Source organism: Haliotis rufescens, unplaced genomic scaffold (assembly GCF_023055435.1).
Source record: "Haliotis rufescens isolate VD_foot unplaced genomic scaffold, xgHalRufe1.0.p SCAF_13, whole genome shotgun sequence".
NCBI classification, from domain to species: Eukaryota; Metazoa; Mollusca; class Gastropoda; order Lepetellida; family Haliotidae; genus Haliotis; species Haliotis rufescens.
The window spans coordinates 18,838,597-18,855,662 of NW_025963813.1; the positions used below are offsets into that span (position 1 = coordinate 18,838,597).

Sequence of the window (17,066 nt, forward strand, 5' to 3'; positions counted from 1 at the left end):
CAGGAGGCAAAAAATGGTTACAGGTTAAAAATAAAGAAAATTAATTACATAAATTCAAATTGAAGTAGCAAGAAGGCTTTGTAGAAACTTACTTTTAATTACGTTCTTTTTCTACAAAATTATAGCAGTTCAGCCATGAAACCAGAAAAATTTGAAACCAGTAGTCAGACCTAAGAAATCATAAAGTGATAATTTTTGAAACAAATGGACTGAGAATGTGTGGGCCACAATACAGCATGACATCATCACCATGGAAGCAAAATGTTGCAAGAAAATTATTAATGCAACAATCCTTACATTGTCATCAGATTACAGTTTTGTTTCCTCAGAAATGTTTATGGATTTAACAAATTAATCATTAGAAATGACTTTGTTGAAAACCAAAGAGGATCCCGGAAGATTTTTATGTTCTTGTTCATAAAGATTTTTATATGTGCTTGAAGTGTTTTTTCACTTACAAGTCATTGATTTTTTACTTGACATCAATAGAATATAGCTCTTCGTCATACTTCAGTTATTCATCCATCTTTTTTGTTCGTCAAAGCTAAATGTATGGTTTGTCATGCACAGCTGGGAATGTCTATTTCCAGGAAAAGAATGAAGCTTTAATGATACATTCATACATAGCAAATTTACATTTGCAATGAAATGAATAAAGAATTTCAAAAAATAAAGGACCTCTCTGAACCGAAGCTTTGACAATATTTGGTAATAATAAGACTATCTGCATCAGAATATTATGGGCTGACCATTTGATAATGGGAGGAGAGGGAGACAGGGATTTTGTATTGACATTTAGCTACAGCTGCAAAACCAGATTTTAAAAATTAAATATTAGCCTAAATATTTGTTTCAGAAAAACACCTTGTAGTAAAGTATTTTTTGTGGCAGATAATTTCTCTTATTTCAACAGTGTGAAGCTTAAATATTTATTTCAAACATTTTCTGAAACAATTTTTTGTTCAATACAACAGCAGCTCTCCCCAAATAAAAGATGGTCAGTCCTTAAGAAATACCATAGTGTTTCTAATAATGTAGAAGTAACAGTAACATGCTGGTTATCTATAGCTTGAAGATAAAATGATTAGTTTTGATGACAGTAGTTTTCCTACTAATGATACCAAAGGTTGGACATGTAATGACAATCAACACACTGCAAGTGCTAACGCACCAGAGTTAAATTCAAATTCAGGAGAAGTGTCTTGTTACAAATCTAGAGCAAGGTCTCATCATGAAGAATGCTACTCGACTGTCTCTAGCATCAAATTTATTGAGAGATATATTGAGAAGCACTGAATGATGCATTGTTATGCTGATGCGATTTGTTGAATCTCACTGCAACATGCACCAGCTGCATGGCCCTGCAGCAGAGGCGATGTGCACCCTCGCTGTTCCATCAGCTGCTTCGCAGTTTCAGTTTAAGATACTGCAGTGGGATTTCTTTACATGGTGTTTGTTGTACTCTGCCTAAGGATCATAGCTGAACAAAACATTGTTCTAAAATGTTGGGAAAGGTCACATTGAAATGAAAAGAACATCTTGGAACGATTTTAATGGCATGTCAGTTTAATATTACAATTGTAGATTTATTGAGCTATCATGAAAAATCATAAAAAATGACCTCAAGATTTTATTTTGAGGGCAAGTTGGAGAAACTAAAAGACATGATATAGGTTGAAGGTTTGAACTCTATTGGAAATCCGGACTTGAGGTGAGGACGTGGAAAGAAGCATTAAGCACCACACTGAGGGGAGTCCCTTGAGATGGCAAATATTTTAATTTAGTTAGTGGAATATCTGTGAAATTTTAGATTGGTAATGATTTAAAAATGTAACTTCCATGTATGACAGTTGCTACATGGATGGGGGTAAAATACTAAATATATAAAAGTTAGAATCATTTCTGATTTTACTACCAATGACATCAGATGCAACATTCCAAAAAATATTACGATGATGTTAATCTAATTTACTCAATATAATAAATGTAGCTCAGCACTTCTCAGCGATATACCCTTCAGGTGACTGACACATATGATGTAAGGTACTCGTTAAATATACTGAACAAATAAAGTTAGGTGACATGAATATATTGGGGGATATTTTTTTAAGTAAAAACTGAGCACATAGTTTCATAAAATTATCCCAAAAATATTCATGATCCCTAACCTGTTTTGTTCAGTATGGGTTATCCATTTACGGTAGTTAAAATGGTTATCATTACTCTTATTGTTATAAAGATTACACATGACCTCCTGACACTTATCCAAACACCCACATGCTGTCATGTGTTATAAATGGCATTTGAAAAGATAAATATCATGTTTGATGTGTTTGCTATGCTTACAATTAATGTATGAATTAACGCGATCTTTCATTTCATCTCAACCAAGCATTTCCTCCTCTCCTTCATTTTCTAATTTTTCCAATGTTTTCAATTTATTTTGTCCTGGTTTAAATTTTCTTCTCCATCTCTCAAATGGATTCTAATATTGTTTCTCTTCTCTCTATCCTGAGTGTGTCATTCATCCTTCTTATCCATCCAAACCATCAAGATGTTAAGTAATTGTACCTCATCAAACTTAGTCAGGCTTCGAAATCCCTTTTTTAAGATGAGTCTCGAGGACCTGAGTTTGTAGCTGGTCCTTGTTCAACAAGACACAAATATTTACTATTTTGTCAGTCTTGTTCACTTTTAGTTTGAAGCAAAATTGAAACTACAAGAACCAGTTCAGAATTATAGCCTTCAAATGCTACTTGTCAATGAGGACCACCATCAATGGATAGGTAATTGTCCTCTGTACAATTTAGTTGTCACAGGCTAGCGATCTACCACAAATTTCGAAGGCTGAATAGTTCTACATATACCAGTACCCGACTTGCCTAAAACACTAAATGAGTTACAATAGTATTACTGGTCACTTTGAGTTAACAAAATTGTCACCTGTGAAGATCCGGGTTAGAATATGTTTTCAGCAACCCATACTTGCCGTAAAAGGCGGCTATGCTTGTCGTAAGAGGCGGCGTCTATGGATTGGGTGGTCAGGCTTGCTGACTTGGTTGATGCCATGTCATCATATCACAATTGCGTAGATCAATGCTCAGGACGTCAATAACTGGATTGTCTTGTCCAGACTTGATTATTTACATACGGCCATCATATAGCGGGAATATTGCTAAGCGAGGTGTTAAACAAACAAACAAACAAACAAACAAACAAACAAAAACAAACTTGTTTTAGATTGATATGGAAGAAATCTACTTTTGAGTGCCATCATTTGGTTAAACATATTTTTCACAGATGTCAAATTTAATGAATAAAACTAAAAACAGTTTATTTTTACAAATCAAAGAATGAATAACCATTGAGAAACACTCTACCGTTTTGCCCGTGAGAAATGTCATAAAAGGATTAACCAAAATTAAACAGGTCTTAAAATTGGTTATGATTTCAATATATGAACCTATCATATGAGAAAATTATTTCTTTAATACTTTATTCCCAAACACATTAAAAACTTGTATGTTCTCCTTTTACTATCTAATGGCATTCAGATTGAACAGAGGTTATCAGGCCATCTAATCTTGATCAGAAATAGATATTTGGAATCATATTTGAACAAGATATGCTGTCTTCATTACCCTGAATACCATTAAGATTACGTTAACACTTCAATAAAGCCTTAGAAAGGGTAAAAATGTTATGACTTCAGATAATACTTGTTTGAACACTTATATAGACATACAACACTTGTCACTGACTCCTTTGAACAATGGAGTTTTTGCTCCTGGAATGCTAACAAGAGACATGTGAATTGTCACTTATTCTTGTATATATTCCATGATATGATCACTTTTGCTGCATGTTTTCTGTTCAAGAAAGAAGATTATGTATAAAAGCAAAATAAAAGCAATTGCTTTTCTTTATTGTTGGAAAACTATGTAAGAAATATGAATCATTTTATCCAAATCAAGTTTCAAATTTCTCACTTAATCTATGATCTTTCTCTGGTATTGCATCCTTGCTACTGATAGGGTTCATGGTTTTATACATGGATAGTAATTAGGAAATTTATACTGTTGACGATCAGATGTAGAGGATCCTGAAGCACAAACAGTTCTACTGCTCTACTTTTTAAAGGCTTTCAAAATGAAGTATTAGGTTGATGAAGGCTGTTCTGCTTGTTAAAGGAGGCACAAAGCACTTTTAGAATAAATTTTCATTCATTTTAGGTTAGAAACTAGCTCTTTCAACATGGGAACATCATGGAATGCTACTTGCCTCCAAGAATGATTCATGATGTTAAGGAAAGCCAAGTAATACTAGATCCACATGCTTTTCAGGTCACTGTGACCTAGTAGCTGTACCCTGCCTGTCCTCGTTATAGCAAGGCAAACTTGTATGAGAATTGCAACATTCCAGTAAACATTGAGCTTTATCCTGGATCAAACAGTGTTGCTATTTGTATATGAGAGTTTCCCCATATTGTCAATATACTTTCATTATGCTATTATCAACTCTCGCTATAGTGAGGGGAATGATGTTATAGTGAGGATACATGGTGGAATGTGTCCTTGATACTCTAGCTTGAAATTTAAAGGTACAATTATTATTGATTTCGTTTTTTTTGTTTGAAAAATGTGTTAAACTCTGGGAGAAGAACATTTAACAGAGAGTTAGTTTTGCTTTGATTTTTTACTGTAAACTCAGCAGTATGGAAGTTTTTTTATTTTGTGTCTTCAAAATATTATTGTGTTTTCTTGAGTTTATGATGGTATTTGGGCTTCTCTGAAACAGTGAGTAAAACAAGGTTCTGTTTGGGAAGAGGACAATGCGTATATTATTATCATCTACTTATGACATAAAATGTAATTCGATACGGAAACCCGACATGTAACAAACCCGGAAAATTCTCTAAACATGGTTATAACAAGCTCTAAACATGGTTATAACACGCTCTAAACATGGGTATAACACGCTCTAAACATGGTTATAACACGCTCTAAACATGGTTATAACAAGCTCTAAACATGGTTATAACAAGCTCTAAACATGGTTATAACCAGCTCTAAACATGTTTATAACAAACTCTAAACCTGGTTATAAGTATTTTTAAACATGTTTATAACAAACTCTAAGCATGGTTATAACAAGCTCTAAACATGGTTATTACAAGCTCTAAACATATGTATAACACATCAAAACATGTTTATTACAAATTCTAATCATGTTTATAACAAACTCTATGGTACCATAAGCAATGATTTGTCTTATCATTGATTTCTTTCAGTGCAAATTAATTGCCATGTTGTGAATGGTATGGTTTCTGCTGATTGCGACTGATACATGATGAGGTTTACTGCAGTAGCTCACATTAATTAACATTTATTTCTAGGTTTTATGGAGATGTAAAATCATTTACCTTCATCCATTTATTTGTCATGCAGAATGTATTATTTATGAGTGAGTGAGTTGGGTTTGACGCTGCTCTTAACAGTATTCCAGTCATATCGCGGCGTGTCAGCTGAATGTGGGAGGAAAGCCTAAAGTGATGCAGGTCTCAGATGTTTACCACTTCGGTGAAACCCACGAGCACGGGTATGGTGCTGACAAACCTAGAAAAACAATCGGGGCAAACCGGGATTCGAACCCACAATCAAAGGTTTCTGGCGTGCCCAAGGGATGCAACTCTGCACAGCGAATCATATAATTTATGTGAATTGTATGATGTTAAATAGTCAAGCAGCCAGACAACAGAAACAGTTTTGTGTAACCAATTATATGCAAAAATGTGTTCATTTTAAGCGTGTTCTTCAGTATATCTATAAACTGTAACAAAATATATGGCTCTTGAAATATGACCATAAAGGCTTTTTTAACTTTGCATGAAATCGAATGCTTCTATTGTCCTACATTCTATTCCACAGTCCCGTCGTGGGTCTAGCTGTTCTCTTATTCCTGTTTCATGATACCAACACGATTTCTGCATATTCCATCCCAAGCCCACATCGTAATCAATAACAAACAAATTAATATCCTTTCATCAAAAGCTTAATGTGTGGCAGGCAATAAAAGTGTAGTGTGTATAACCAATACAACTGCAAGTGTAATATGGAATATATAACCATTCATTATACCATAAGCTAAACAGTGTTAGTCTGATCATTTTCAGTAATGCATTTCTCCTCATCAATCTGTCCATTGCTGCCAAAGTTTTGCCGCCAGATTTCCATAATGACCCGTACTCGTATCCTGATACAGTTTATTTGTTTGTTGTTTATTGTTTTACACCACAGTCAGTAATATTCCAGCCATATCAAGGCAACATCAATAATCAATGGGGCATGCAAACTAGTCACTGAAAGATTGAACAGTGTCAGGACACGCTGACACGCACCTGCCAAGACACCCAGCTAGATCAACCGATCTTGTCACCTCTTACCATAAGTACATGTACACCGATTCTGAACTTCTGAACAATATAGCTAATAATAGATTTCAGTTACAGATGTGCATGTAGGTTATCAGGCGATGAATTGAGATACAAAGATTTAATGCTACTGTGCTGCCATAAACTCTGATATGATGTGATATTTGTTATGACGTGACACTTCAGTTGTGTGGAAAGGTCCCAACTGTTCAGGCTACCAACAGATGGCCCAATAGACATTGGTGCTACACTCACAGAGATGTAGGTGAGGTGAACTTGGGTTCAACGTCGCGTCTAAGATTATTGCACTTATATAGCGACGTGCATGCACGTGTGTGTGTGTGTGTGTGTGTGGCTGCTTGTATTAGTCCGGACTGATTCCGATTTATAGTGCTAGCCCACTGAGATACCATGCCGAAGTTTAACATGAATACCCCACTCAGACACAGTATACTGACTCTGAGCCAACCAGTCCTTGTCTTTTAATTCATTTTGGGATAAAATCACGGACCTTCAGATCTCCAGTCAGACCTCAAGAACACTATGTCTCAAGTACAGACTATGTCTCAAGTACACACTATGTCTCAAGTACATGCTATGTCTTGAGTACACACTGTGTCTCAAGTACACACTATGTCTCAAGTACACACTATGTCTAAAGTACAGACTATGTGTAAAGTACACACTGTGTCTCAAGTACACACTATGTGTCAAGTACAGACTATGTCTCAAGTACACACTATGTCTCAAGTACAGACTATGTGTCAAGTACACATTATGTCTCAAGTACACACTGTGTCTCAAGTACAGACTATGTCTCAAGTACACACTATGTCTCAAGTACACACTATGTCTCAAGTACACACTATGTCTCAAGTACAGATTATGTCTCAAGTACACACAGTGTCTCAAGTACAGACTATGTCTCAAGTACACACTATGTCTCAAGTACACACTATGTCTCAAGTACACACAGTGTCTCAAGTACAGACTATGTCTAAAGTACACACTATGTCTAAAGTACACACTGTGTCTCAAGTACACACTATGTCTAAAGTACACACTATGTCTCAAGTACACACTATGTCTCAAGTACACACAGTGTCTCAAGTACAGACTATGTCTCAAGTACACACTATGTCTAAAGTACACACTGTGTCTCAAGTACACACTATGTCTCAAGTACAGGCTATGTGTCAAGTACACACTATGTCTCAAGTACAGACTATGTCTCAAGTACACACTGTGTCTCAAGTACAGACTATGTCTCAAGTACACACTATGTCTCAAGTACACACTGTGTCTCAAGTACACACTATGTCTCAAGTACACACTATGTCTCAAGTACAGACTATGTCTAAAGTACACACTATGTCTCAAGTAAACACTATGTCTCAAGTACAGACTATGTGTCAAGTACACACTATGTCTCAAGTACACACTATGTGTCAAGTACAGACTATGTGTCAAGTACACACTATGTGTCAAGTACAGACTATGTGTCAAGTACACACTATGTGTCAAGTACAGACTATGTGTCAAGTACACACTGTGTCTCAAGTACACACTATGTCTCAAGTACAGACTATGTGTCAAGTACACACTATGTGTCAAGTACAGACTATGTGTCAAGTACACACTATGTCTCAAGTACAGACTATGTCTCAAGTAAACACTGTGTCTCAAGTACACACTATGTCTCAAGTACAGACTATGTGTCAAGTACACACTATGTCTCAAGTACACACTATGTCTAAAGTAAACACTGTGTCTCAAGTACAGACTATGTCTCAAGTACACACTATGTCTCAAGTACAGACTACCGGTATGTCTCAAGTACACACTATGTCTCAAGTACAGACTATGTCTCAAGTACACACTATGTCTCAAGTACAGACTATGTCTCAAGTACACACTATGTCTCAAGTACAGACTATGTCTCAAGTACAGACTATGTCTCAAGTACACACTATGTCTCAAGTACACACTATGTCTCAAGTACACACTATGTGTCAAGTACACACTATGTCTCAAGTACAGACTATGTCTCAAGTACAGACTATGTCTCAAGTACAGACTATGTCTAAAGTAAACACAGTGTCTCAAGTACACACTATGTCTCAAGTACACACTATGTCTCAAGTACAGACTATGTCTCAAGTACACACTGTGTGTCAAGTACACACTATGTCTCAAGTACACACTGTGTGTCAAGTACAGACTATGTCTCAAGTACACACAGTGTCTAAAGTACAGACTATGTCTAAAGTAAACACTGTGTCTCGAGTACACACTATGTGTCAAGTACAGACTATGTCTAAAGTAAACACTATGTCTCAAGTACAGACTATGTCTCAAGTACAGACTATGTCTAAAGTAAACACTGTGTCTCAAGTACACACTATGTGTCAAGTACAGACTATGTCTAAAGTAAACACTATGTCTCAAGTACAGACTATGTCTCAAGTACACACAGTGTCTCAAGTACAGACTATGTCTCAAGTACACACTATGTCTCAAGTACACACAGTGTCTCAAGTACAGACTATGTCTAAAGTACACACTATGTCTAAAGTACACACTGTGTCTCAAGTACACACTATGTCTAAAGTACACACTATGTCTCAAGTACACACTATGTCTCAAGTACACACAGTGTCTCAAGTACAGACTATGTCTCAAGTACACACTATGTCTAAAGTACACACTGTGTCTCAAGTACACACTATGTCTCAAGTACAGGCTATGTGTCAAGTACACACTATGTCTCAAGTACAGACTATGTCTGGAGTACACACTGTGTCTCAAGTACAGACTATGTCTCAAGTACACACTATGTCTCAAGTACACACTGTGTCTCAAGTACACACTATGTCTCAAGTACACACTATGTCTCAAGTACAGACTATGTCTAAAGTACACACTATGTCTCAAGTAAACACTATGTCTCAAGTACAGACTATGTGTCAAGTACACACTATGTCTCAAGTACAGACTATGTGTCAAGTACAGACTATGTGTCAAGTACACACTATGTGTCAAGTACAGACTATGTGTCAAGTACACACTATGTCTCAAGTACAGACTATGTGTCAAGTACACACTGTGTCTCAAGTACACACTATGTCTCAAGTACAGACTATGTGTCAAGTACACACTATGTGTCAAGTACAGACTATGTGTCAAGTACACACTATGTCTCAAGTACAGACTATGTCTCCAGTAAACACTGTGTCTCAAGTACACACTATGTCTCAAGTACAGACTATGTGTCAAGTACACACTATGTCTCAAGTACACACTATGTCTAAAGTAAACACTGTGTCTCAAGTACAGACTATGTCTCAAGTACACACTATGTCTCAAGTACAGACTACCGGTATGTCTCAAGTACACACTATGTCTCAAGTACAGACTATGTCTCAAGTACACACTATGTCTCAAGTACAGACTATGTCTCAAGTACACACTATGTCTCAAGTACAGACTATGTCTCAAGTACAGACTATGTCTCAAGTACACACTATGTCTCAAGTACACACTATGTCTCAAGTACACACTATGTGTCAAGTACACACTATGTCTCAAGTACAGACTATGTCTCAAGTACAGACTATGTCTAAAGTACAGACTATGTCTAAAGTAAACACAGTGTCTCAAGTACACACTATGTCTCAAGTACACACTATGTCTCAAGTACAGACTATGTCTCAAGTACACACTGTGTGTCAAGTACACACTATGTCTCAAGTACACACTGTGTGTCAAGTACAGACTATGTCTCAAGTACACACAGTGTCTAAAGTACAGACTATGTCTAAAGTAAACACTGTGTCTCGAGTACACACTATGTGTCAAGTACAGACTATGTCTAAAGTAAACACTATGTCTCAAGTACAGACTATGTCTCAAGTACAGACTATGTCTAAAGTAAACACTGTGTCTCAAGTACACACTATGTGTCAAGTACAGACTATGTCTAAAGTAAACACTATGTCTCAAGTACACACAGTGTCTCAAGTACAGACTATGTCTCAAGTACAGACTATGTCTCAAGTACACACTATGTCTCAAGTACAGGCTATGTCTCAAGTACACACTATGTCTCAAGTACACACTATGTGTCAAGTACAGACTATGTCTCAAGTACACACTATGTCTCAAGTACAGACTATGTCTCAAGTACAGACTATGTCTAAAGTACAGACTATGTCTAAAGTAAACACTGTGTCTCAAGTAAACACTGTGTCTCAAGTACACACTATGTGTCAAGTACAGACTATGTCTCAAGTACACACTATGTCTCAAGTACACACTATGTCTCAAGTACACACTATGTCTCAAGTACAGACTATGTCTCAAGTACAGACTATGTCTCAAGTACAGACTATGTCTCAAGTACACACTATGTCTCTAGGAAAGGATGCTGAAAGGACTCGTGAGTGAGTGAATCTGGTTTAACACACGCTTTGCACAGTATTACAGATATCACAGAGCATTAGTAGGTGTGTGAGAGTACAGACCTGTGTGAAATCCTATACACACTGACACCCTGTAACATGGCAACCTCTTGGGGATGCATGATTTGTACAGATTATTACTTCATCAGATAAATTTCATATGATTTATGATATTATAGATCAATACTATCTTGCATTATGGTCAGGTTACATTTTGTTTAGGGTTTCACAATAATACTGTTTCACAGTGACCATTGCAGTCTTTGACATTTTATTTCATCATAAAGTGAAAATGCCTTATTTGTTTTGCATTTTCATGTTGATACCTATTCAAATATTGATATTAATATATATATCTTTGCAAAATTAATACCAACTTCAGTAATAATATCACAAATAATATCTCTGGAGATAATGTGCCCACTTAAATTCTGTGAATCAGGATAGTAATGTGCCACCAAGTTGAGAGTGCCATGTCATCGCCCGAAATGCATTTAGAAATTAATGTTAGCAGCCATACCTCTGAAATTTAAAAACCTGATCACTTAATCATTAAGAATGTTAAATACCACAAGAGAGTCGAGAGAGTAAATAATTCGACTAGATAATAGTTTACTTTTCTCGGTTTATTAATGGTTAATTAATCTATTTCATGCTTGCATTAATTTCATGATACTTATACTGTCGTAGGTATCCCTTTAATACTGACATCAATACAATGACATTTTATAATGTTCTATAAGCATACCAAAAGAATTCAGCACAATGTTGCAAGTGTCTCCTAAATGATTAGTTTTCATGATGCATCCCTAATCACTGCATCATCACTTGGTGCTTATTACTTAAACATCTTCCTGACTTTCTTTCTGTGTATATCTCTGCATGCAAATTGTTGCCTTAACATTTTGTTTAAGTGATTTGAATAGATACACATACTTGCCCATATCTTTATGTGTTTTGTGTATGAAACTTGCTCACTAAGAGACGCTAATGACTCTCATTTTAAAATTTATTTGTATTACACAATACGATTAATTTGTTCAGATTTTCAATAAAATATTAAATTCAAATGACATTATGTTTAAAAATCTCCATCAGTATACCCAGAAAGAATTATGATTTTCAACAAAAAATGCTGAACAATTGAGCTTTCATCAATTTATTAAATTGAGCCTACTAAAAGATAAGTTTCAATATTTCTATTGAAGGTTTTGTATCAGTAATCCAAAGAGATGAAGAGATATAACAAAGAGATTGGTTACAGGAGGAGCTCTGTTCTTGTGTCCTATTCCTTCTTGGTGAAGAGTGATTGGTGGTAGTCCTAGGTTTAGCAGTATTTCATATAAGTAGCTTGAAGCAGGTACTAGAATCTTGAACCATTTGGGCAAGCTGCATTGATGTCCAATTTGAATTAGTCCTTGTATCAAATATTTGTGAGAATAATGAATAAAATTAATTTTGGTGGGCAACATGGCTTTAAAGCATTGCTAATACTTGTAATAGTTATGTAGACTGACTGGATTGGTGTCATTTCAAAAAAGACAAAGCTGACAATCCCCGTATCAACTACTCCTACAAACATCAATAATGTGTATTGGTTGGCAAAGATGGCTTTGCTTAGATTGGTATGAGTTACCACTGCTGACGGCATTGGTGTATCCAATAAGACAAAGCTGGCAATGTTGACCATGAGGTATAAAGACAAATGCGCCCTGGCTTTGAGTGATTGTAGATACAGTGTACCAATATTGCCTCCAGGTTTGAGTCAAACTCTTTGTTTTCTACTATGGTAATCTTTCTGGAATACAGGTGAAAATGGTGTAACACCCTACTCATTCTGTGTCTCTGCCTTTCAGTCTTTGACTTCAATATCCAGGTGCTTAAGATTGCTGAGATTTGAATGACTATCCACATCATAAATGGTACACGTTGTGATGATTCTCAAACAACTAAAAGCTGATAATGTATGCTGTCTTTTCATGATGAACATAGATGGAGGTTTTCATGATAGTAATCATCCAATGCAACCGCAATAACTGGAGCGTCTGTAAATAAAAGCAACAAAACCCTTTCTCTGTTCATAAAAAATCTCTCAAAATCTGAGTCAGTTGTACAATTCTGACTATATCATGAGCATGTGTTTATGAATCACTGTCACATAGTGATGATACCATGTGGCACCCTTCACAAACACATGCAAAGGCAAGTCAATTGTTTAACTGAATGGCTTTATGTAATATTCCCTGGAGAAATGATCATTTGGATATTATTTTACTCCACTAAACATAAAGTCAGATAATTGGCTTAGTGGAATAGTACAATCTGTGTTTCTGGTTCCAAAACATGAAAAGTATTGTTACATCTGCAAGGGTCTTTTAAACAATTTATTTGTTCAAATGATATAGTTATAGAAATGGTTATTTAACTTTTTAGTCACATAAGCATTGTCTCAGTATTAATATGTTACTGGTCTCAGTTTATTACTTATGGTGTTTGTGTTACATTTAACGTGAATGTCTGTGGGTGACACAATCTGTGTACATGTGGTTGAACTAGGGGTTGTTAAACGGAAAAACAGAACAACAGCTAACATCTATTGTATCATGACGTCAGGGTAGGGTTTGTTTGTTTGTAGTTTAATGGCTCACTCAGCAATATTCAACTGTATGACGGCGGTCTGTAAATAATGGAGCCTATATCAGTCAATCTAGTGATTGAGATCATGAGCATCGATCTACGCAATTGGGATATGATGACATGCATTAACCAATTTAGCGAGCCTGACCACCCGATCCTGTTCGTCGCCTCCTACGACAAACATGGGTTGCTGAAGACCAATTCTAACCCAGAATCTTCACGGGATGAGTCAGTAGGGGAATATATAAACTGAGTAGTTGGAAAAAACCATCTTAGTTTCTCATAGATTCTGTGTTTTGTTTTAGAATAAGTTCCTATAAAACATCAACCCCAGGTAATAACCAGATTATCTGACAAATCAAATTCCATTTTGCAAAAAGGGCACAAATGCCACAGATCTGAAAATGAGCCACAAATTTTGAGTGAATCTGAGTAATACATATATGTTCAATAGAGATGGTCTGTGTACAGTCTATTCAAGAAACTCTTTGTACTTAAAGGAACGTCACCCATATATGACTTTAAGAGGAATATTCACCCAAATGTAAAAAATAAACAAAAACAATCCATACTTTTGTTAAGTGGTGTATTGTTTATGTTAAGTCTCATCTGACTGACACCTGATGATAGTCTCTTAATGTGACTAATGGTTTAAAGCAATGGTGTGAGAAAGGTTCATAAATGGATTTATGAAGTTTTCAGACTTTTTGAAGGATACCGCAATTACTTTGAGGTAGATTTTTAATCTTTTATATTCCAAAACAACAAGATCGTTACATGTCATTAAAGATTTGGCACAAGTCAGCTGCGGACCTACAATGATAAAAGCATGACATAAACTCGATAATGACTAACCACACAACTGTCCAAAATTGAACCTACAGTGAACCTGAGAAAGTTAATCTTAAATAGCTGTTTTATATTTTTATAAAATAACCATCATCTTTTTGGATCATAATTAGAATTCAATAAAATTCAAATTATACATTTAATATCAAGTAAATAAAACCATTTCCTTTTTTCATCAGAAACTTTTGCCAAAAGCAGAGTCGATTGTACAATTCCGACTTTATCATGAGCATGTGTTTATGAATTTCTATCAAATAGTAATGATACCAGGTGTTTGTGAAATGGTTAGCGTATCCTGCCCTACCAGTGGCTCCTATCTTAAACACATGCAAAGGCATGTCAATTGTTCACCTGAAAAAAACCATATGGTACAAATCAAAAAAGGGAATTGCATCAGACATCATTTTTGTCACTGATGTGTCACATTTGGAAATGTCCCCTATATGGTTCATTAATTCAATCTGACATGTAGATTCTGTCTGAGAAAGTGCAACTCTAACTTTCAATCTTATTTTATTCCATGTTATTAAGTTTATTTTAAAAGAAATTATTCAAAAATATCACAAGTATGTATTCATAAGCTTTGCAGAAATTCTCTACATTGCAATATTGCCAATGCTGAGCAAAAGTTTAACTCACTTTGCAAAGAATTCTGTTTAACAGTTGACAAGTTCATTGAAAAAGCTGAGTTAGGATCAACCAATGTTGTGTTAAAAAGGAAGGACTGCTAGATTTGTTCAATATGTACTGCTTTATGAGTGTATTGTCTCTTAAAATATATATGTACATATAAACACCTATCAAACCATCAACTCAAGTTGCAGTGGATTGAAATCACTTAAAAACTCAGATGAGGGAAATATTTTGTATGTTTGAGGCATAACCATAGCATTTGAGAGAACTCAAGAATTAAAAAAACACACCTCTACATCTTGGCAGAACACTCCTGGTTCCAGGGCTCTGAGAAAAGAACAGGTCAATTTGACAATGTGATTTCTTTTGTACAAGATTATTATCAATTATTCACAAAGCTTTTTGTTCTCTCCCTAATCACCCCGGTGCACTTTCAATGTCGTAATGCTGGCATTTTCTGGCCACAAGGGTGTTCTCACCGTAAACAATCTATCATTTCAACACCTCACTCCATCCCACCAGGGTAGTGAAATTCCTCCGGCCATGATACACATGCTGCTGGTATTGCCTTAATACAATGGTTCTAACACTGTTGTGCTGAGTCTCTTACTCCCTGAATCTGGAAAACACTCATCTTTAGAATGAAATGTATAAGCTTATCTTGAGTTAATTTCCTTACCATAATTAAAAACATGTTTTGAAAGACGATCTAGAATTAGTTTTCATATATTTTCATAGATTGTTTATTGATACAATGGTTTTTTTCATAATGTTGTAGCATGTTGAGATGTTCCTTAATGAATCTGTCCTGCATGTAATATATAAGATACCCATATATTAGGATTAAAATGTATAAGCTTATATAGTTGGTGTATAGTGATAGTGAATATAACACATATCATAATATAGTCGGAATAATGATTTGGAAATAGTGTTCATATATTTTCAAAGGTCGTTTATAGTGATGGTTATATATAAATATAAATTGTCAATGCAAGAGACTAAATAACCAGTCTAGATTATCCACTGAAACAGATTCCATTTGGCGTAAAGGGTGCATTTATATGAATGGACCACTGAAAATTTGTGATGACACCAGGTGTTCGTGAAAGGGTACAGCACATGCTCATGATATTGTCAGAATCATACATTCGACTCTGCTTTTGGCAGAGATTTCTTATAAATATGGAAAGGATTTTGTCACTAATATATATTGCAATGTTTTTTATACTGTACTAGCATGTTGATACACAAGGTTGAATCATTTCAACAATTATTGTTTACATTTTCATGCTCATATTACTGAAAGCAGATGATGAAGATGCTTGTAATATTGGAGTTGGTCATGAATGTATCATAACAGTATGTTTAACAAGACGATTTATTGGCATGATCTTCTTAAGAAGCAGCAGATTTGTAACATCATTCTTCTTCTCACAACATTTTGATGTCCTACTTTATAAACATGTTTATTCAGCTCATTTGAAACATAATATTTTTGTGTACATATTTATAGCGATAAAAAACTGCCAAAGTATATATATAACACCTGTCAGTGCATGATGCAAAGTCATTGTAATTTTGACTGAAGAAAACTTACTGACATATATGCTTTGTTTAGTTAGATGTATGGTTATAACAATCATTTGAATCAATATGTTCCTCACGATAAACAGTAGGTGTCACTGTGGTAGAGATGCTATAAGACAAGTTCTTGCTCTCACACATTCATTGTGATTTTAGTAACTAATATCAAAATATGTATTCAAGGCACATGGAAAAGACCATATTTTGGTCAAATATTATAAAGAAACATAAAGGCTCCTTCATTTTGTCAACAATAATATCTTCATCACAACAAGATTATGGTATCTGGAGCTCATCCATTCCGATCCAGAGCCTTCAAAATTAGTGTTCAGATCGCTCTATAAGAATTTGGAGAGGCTGATTATGTGAGAAATACCACAGCAGCCTGTAGTGCCATGTTCAAATTTGAAAGGAGCTACAGGCATACATACTTTTGGCATTCACAGTTGCGTTTCAAATTAAAAGGTAAA

General features: G+C 35.4%; 1 protein-coding gene across 15 annotated transcripts in view; it reads left to right on the top strand.

The window, feature by feature from the left end:
* LOC124132247 (zinc finger protein rotund-like) overlaps positions 1 to 17,066 on the top strand; it is a 406,713-nt gene that overhangs the window by 333,929 nt on the left and 55,718 nt on the right. The gene's annotated exons all lie outside the window — the stretch shown is intronic.